General features: G+C 39.6%; 1 pseudogene; it reads left to right on the top strand.

Moving 5' to 3' along the window:
* Positions 1-3,813: 3,813 nt before the first annotated feature.
* Positions 3,814-4,820, top strand: LOC123233673 (annotated as a pseudogene).
* Positions 4,821-6,390: the final 1,570 nt, after the last annotated feature.

The following is a 6,390-nucleotide window of genomic DNA, read 5'->3' on the forward strand; positions in this document are numbered from 1 at the left end:
AATTCCTTTATTTGCTCCTCTGACAAGCATCACTTTTACATTTAACTGAACTTTTTATGTCTTCTTGCTTCAGCTACAGCCATGGTGGTGAACCTATGACATGTATGCCAGAGGGGATACTCAGAGCCCTCTCTGTGAGCCCCAGCACAGAGTTCACCAGAGTTTGTTACTAGAAAGTCAGAGGGACATGGGGCTGGGCTGCTCCCCTCCTCCTCTCCACAGGCACCTGAGGACATTTCTCACATCACCCACCCCTCTAAAAGATTTGCCATCACTGATCTATAGTAGCAGTTCTCAAACTTTTTTTGTTTCAGACCTCTTTATATTCTTTTCCTATTTATTTAGCCATCTATTTGTTTATCCACTTATTTATTTACAATTCGATTTTATTTTAGATCTGATTTCTTTCCTTCCCATCTTGCTCCCCTTTGAGAAAGCAAGAAAAACAAAACTAATTACAAATGTGTTTTGTCAAGCAAAATAAATTCCTGTATTGGTCATGTCCAAAAAACAAACAAACAACAACAACGAAAAAAACATGTCTCATTCTATATCACCTCTCTATCTGGAGGTGAATGCAGGTTTCATCATAAATCCTTTGGAACTATCTTTCAAAGTCCTAAGTCTTCCATAGTTGTTTGTCTTTATAATATAATTGTTATTATAGAGATTGTTTCTTTGGTTTTGCTTTCTTTGGATCAGTTCAAACAATTATCCCACCCCCCTTACCATTTTAAGACTCTTAAAAATTATTGAAGACCCTCTTTCAAAAGTTTTTTTTTTGTGGGTTACGTTTAGCTATATGTATATTATTAGAAATAAAAATTTCTTAGTATTATTATAAGAATAATTTTCACCTTGCAAGGATGCCTTAGGAGTCCTGGACCACACTCTTGAGAACTGCTGATCTGTAGCAAGAATAGTTGATATGAATGTTGATATGAGCTACTCTTCGTTGTTCATAAATTGGAGGCAGGTTGGTAATAAGAAGGCTGCTAAGCCTCACTTGGGCCTGACAGGCTCTGTAGCAGAGTCTGCCAAGCAGGCCCTAAATTCACAGGTACTGGATGAATTTGGGCTAGTGAGTGGAGTGTTTGCCAGGTGGTTACTTAATGTGTCAGTAACCCCAGGACTTATGAAGATCAGCTTAGCCAAGCCTCTGCCTCTACAACAGTGCCCAAATCAGGAACCTAATGGGAGTCATATAAATGTTTAACAACTCCTCTAGCCCTGGCTTGGGGTTGGATTTGATGGTAAAGGGTTGGTTCTGGCTGGTATAGATGTGCTCGCTAGATAAATGCTATTCCCTAATTACCTATGGATGATTCACCAATTAGGAAAGGAACACCAATCTTCTTTGATTGAACTGCAACAGGATTTATTTGCTATCTATAAGGGTTAGAAACAAGGAAGTAAGGATAGGGAGTTTGGAGAATGCTAAGCTAAATCTAAGTAAATAAAGGTGATCTAAACCAAATGGATGATGAATTTGATAATAGACTGGAGCTTTCATCTCCTTCTCTCAATCCCTGGCTTGACCCGGCCATGGCACAAACCAAAGGATAAGGAAGGTTAGTGGTGTTCTTCTTTTTGGCTGTGGTGTTGTCTCTCTCAGCTCTATAGTAGCAGGTAATTGATTTCCAATGGCACTCAGATATGGATGCTGGATTGCTGGCCTAGGGCCTAACCTCCCTCCAATCCTCCTTCCTCCCAAGAATTCTCAAAAATGAGCCCCAGTGTGCTGTTGTCCCAGGGTATTTATAGGGGTGGTTCCAACTGTCTTTTGGCCCTGGCTCATGCCACCCTGGGCACATTCCAAAGTCTTTAACCAATGTTCCTGACTCAAGATGTCCTCCATCTTGTTCCAGAAGTTTCTTATTACATCTTTCAATAGTCTTTTGCCTCATGGTCTGTTGGACAAAACTTACATGTTAAGGGTACTAACAATCAAATTAGTGTTTTTAGATCCTCTAAAAAATAGTATGTTTTGGGGGATACCTTGACCTCTTTTTATATTACTCTCCCCCAGTCACTGAAGAAACAGAAGTCACAGGACAGGACTGGACAACTCATTTCCTATTTTTTTCCCTGTCCCATGAGTTATTGTAGTAAAATAAAGCACACCTTAATCTAATATTAATACCATTAATGCATTTTATAGAATCCAAGTTGACTGATCCCATTGTTTTGTTGAAATGTAAGGCAATCAGTGTTTCAGTTCAACTTTTCAGAGTATGTTACTTCTGTCATTATTTAGTCTATGTCTTGAGAATGAATATAAAATATCTATTATTTGGAAGAGATCATGAATTTCCCTTGTCAATTGATACTGTCCCAAAATAAAACTTTATAAAACTATAATATAAAAAGATATAATTTTATGGTAATAGAATAATTATGTTAAATACATAATACATAATTATAAGTATTACACATATAAGCCATAACTTTTTCAAAAGGAATAAAAGAAATATATTCATAGCAAGAACATAAATCTTTGCTACAGAAGCTAGGTTCTCCCCGTCTCTTATCCTCTTTGCACTCATTCCCTGGATCATGCATCACTAGCCTTGTGCTGACAACAGCTACCAGCCCTGCTCTTTCCCCTACTGCTGGAAATCTTCAGAAAGACTCAGGAAAATCACATAACAATTTTCCTTGCGTGGCCCAGCTGTTCAGGAAGAGGCTGGGAAATCAAAAGGCTTTGTTATCTATAATATAAGGGGATTGGATTAGATGAGCTCTAAAGTCCTTTCCAGCTCTAAAGCTATGATCATTTCATCAGCTATAAAGGGTTATAAATGACTTTTCCAGTCCCCAAAAGACATGTGGATTGCTGCCCCAATGGGAGGCATGCTGCCCAGAGACAGGAAAACTTAAGAACAACTTGCCCTAATGTGCCCAACCATGAGGAACCATGAATTTTGGCAGAGTATTGAAAATAGAAAGGTTCCTAGAATTATTTAAGGCATTCTTTTGTATGGAGGGCAGGCTATGACACTGGAGATAAAGGATAGAAAATCTCAAATGGTTCAGAGGCATTAAAACCCTATGCTTGCCAAAAAGCTTCTCAATGCTTCAAATAATTCCTAGGCATCATAGAAACCGGTTATTTCATTTTGAAAGAGCTGCAACAGTTATTAAACTTCCAGAGTAATCCCTCCAGTCAGCCTCCCTAAGAGATAGTAAAATCTCCAAGGTAGAGGAAACAAATATACTTGGAGAAACAATGAAAGAGTCAGAAAAAGAAGGAAGGTGGGAGAAAGAAGCAGAGTCAGAAAAAGGAAGAAGAGGAGAGAGGGAGCCAGGAGAGACTGGAAAGGGGGAGGAAGAAGAGGGAAGAGAAAGGAAGGGAGGGATTAAGAGACAACAGAGACAGAGAGGAGAGAAAGAGGGAGCGAGAAACACACAGAGAAAGTGACAGAGAGGAAAGGACGAGAGAAGAGGGAGAAAAGGAGGAGAAAAAGAGGGAAACAGAGAGACATAGAAACCCAAAGTATACCGAAGCCTTCACCTGGAGCGAGCCTCTGAAATAAGGGCTTAGAGATTCGGCCAATTATGCCACTAAGACTGATATTAAATTATTCTGTTTGTACAGACCGTCCTCTAGGGCCATTTCCTCTACTGGAAACTCAATCTCGGGTCTTTGGGATCCCAGAAGGCCAGCTGACTTAAGCATAACCCCAAGAACCTGAGGTTTCTAGTATTCTAGTTCGTGAGCCTTGTCTGGCGTACTCTCCATTAATAATGATGTCACCTAGAATTAATTAGCTTTTAGCAAAAGTATTTATGGAGAAGGTATAATTGGAGAATATGTTAAAGGGAACGGGAGCTAAACAACGCAGAAATCGATTCTCAGTCGTCCGTCTTCAAAATGGCGGTAGCGTAAGCGCAATCACTCCGTCAGGTGACCCTAACATGTGGGGGAGGGAAGGAGCTGGGGCTGAGACTGCGCAAGTCTGGGCTGCTCTGGGTGAGGGGTTTCTTGGCGAGAAGAAGTGGAGGAGAAATTGGTCTTGGTGGAATCATCAGGAGTTATAGATTCAGCGTTTTAAACAAGATATGGAAACAAATGCAGGAATTGGGGGGTTGACACACAGAGACCTATTCGTCAAGCGAACAGTAATGGCGCTGCCTGGGAATATGAAGATACTCCTGGGACCTGGGTTGTGTTTAAAGAAAATACAGATCAGGTCGATGCAGGAGGGAACCGTCAAACAGCTGAAATATAGATGCCACACAGGGAAGAAGATGAGTAAGATGAGAACCCTCCTGAATGAGGAGAGGGAAAAAAACACAACAACTCGTAGTTGTTGTAGAATGACTGCTGATCAAGGACAGTTTTATTATTATTATTTTTTTATATGGACCTAATATGACTTGTAACTTTGCGCAATAGAAGAAAGATAAGGAAGTTAAAACATAAACCTCAGATGCAGCTTTGGAAATGGAAGAGCAAGAGATGCAAGCCAAACAGAACACTGGCATGGGCATGATCTGGAAAAATCAGAGCACTTGGAGATGAAGGATGCTGGTTCTCTTCTAGATATCCTTTCTTCTTTAAAATTTCCTTTTTAACTTTTTTACCTTTTGTCTTAGAAGCGATACTCAGCATCGGTTCTAAGGCAGAAGAGCCATAAGAGGTAGGCAACTGGGGTTAAGGGTCTTGCCCAGGTCACACAGCTAGCAAGTCAGATTTGAACCCAAGAATCTCCTCTCTCCAGGCTTGGGTCTCAATCCACTGAGTCACCTCTCTGGAGACAGAAAATTCTAATTCTTTAGAAACTGAGGAGCCTACCGTAGAAGCCACACCTATGTGACATCATTCCTGTAGGTTCTAGGAATGGGCATAACTGGAGTACTGATTTTGAAAAATTGGGTTCATAGTTTTCAGTTCTTCATAGATTCCTGACTTTTGTACGTGTACATAGTACAGCTGCATATATTTGGATATGTCAGTACAAAGCAAAAGCCAGATAATTGTTTTCATTTATTTATGTATTTATTTTTTTATTTTAGGTCTCCTCTCCTTCAGATTTTCTAAATTAGAGATTTTGGTTGAAGTGAGTGTTGTAGTTTTTGTTTTGTTGTTTGTTTTTTTTCCAGAGGGTTTAGAGAATTTCGGTAAGCTTAAGCAGAAGGATCCTAAGTATTATATAGCTACATATTCAAAACTTTCTGTCTGGTCCTGCTAATTAATCAAAGTACTTTGTTCTGCCCCAAGGATTTGACTTTTTCTCAAATATGAAAATTCATTCCATATTGCTGATGCAATCCCCATCCTTTACCCCAAACTCTCTACTCCCCTACTTAATTTTAGAGAGTTGTAAGGGGTCATCAGAGGTTAAGTGATTTGCACATAACCTCTGATTTACCCAGGAGTCATACAGCTGGTATGTCAGAAAGGTACCTGGAACTTTCTGACTCAAGGCTCTCCTCTCTGTGCCATAATTCTACTCAATCTTGGAATGATTGGTAGAAATTCAATTTTCAGAATTATTACAGACTTCTGGCTCTATAAAATTGGTTTATATAACTTATTTCTATAGTGAGAGGAACTACAGGGGATCATTTTGTAAGACTGTATCATAAACCATTCCAGATAAATGAAGATCAGATAAATGAGATGGTAATGTAGTCTATTTACATGAAAATGGAGTAATAAATGCTATGGAGAATCTGGGTGAATTTTAGTTTCTCGGTTGTTTATACTAAGTGTCTTTTTTGGTACATAGTAAAATAAAGTTTTAATTTTTAGCAAAAAAAAAAAAGAATAGCATAAAATATTTTCCTCAAACCAGGTATGTATTCTCCCCTTACAGACACAAGAACCCTAGGGAGAATAGCCTGCAAGTTATGGTACTGAAGTACCAGTAGTAGTGAGACACTTTATTAGAGAATGTGGATGGTCAACAGATACTTCCCATTTGGCCCTGGAAGACATTTCCTTTTATGGAACGTTAATGAACGTCCCCTCAGGTGTGGCTCTTTGATAGGTTCCAAGATTGGTGGCTTTCTAGGATTCATAGCTGGCACTTCTCTCCATCAGGAGAAACTACAATCCCTGAAGCTGCTGCTATCCTCAGGTGTTTCTAGCGCTATGTATGTAACATTTCCACTGCCATAGGCCACTACCAGTAGGCTGCTACTGGTGGCCCATGAGATCATTGATGAGAACTCTAGATGTCCTATTCCCACAAGGTTGTTGTCTAGGCATAACCAAGAATGCTTATTTATATGAAGTTAGGAAAAAGCAAACACTAAAGATAAAGATGATCTTGTGCTCATAGTCACCATAATTAGGTGGGAGATAGACCCTGTCTCCCTCCTCCCTTCCCAATAGTACTAGCCTTGGTCATTCATGACTGGAAGTCATCTTAGACTAGGCTT

This window comes from Gracilinanus agilis, chromosome 2 (assembly GCF_016433145.1).
Source record: "Gracilinanus agilis isolate LMUSP501 chromosome 2, AgileGrace, whole genome shotgun sequence".
In the NCBI taxonomy this organism is placed as follows: domain Eukaryota; kingdom Metazoa; phylum Chordata; class Mammalia; order Didelphimorphia; family Didelphidae; genus Gracilinanus; species Gracilinanus agilis.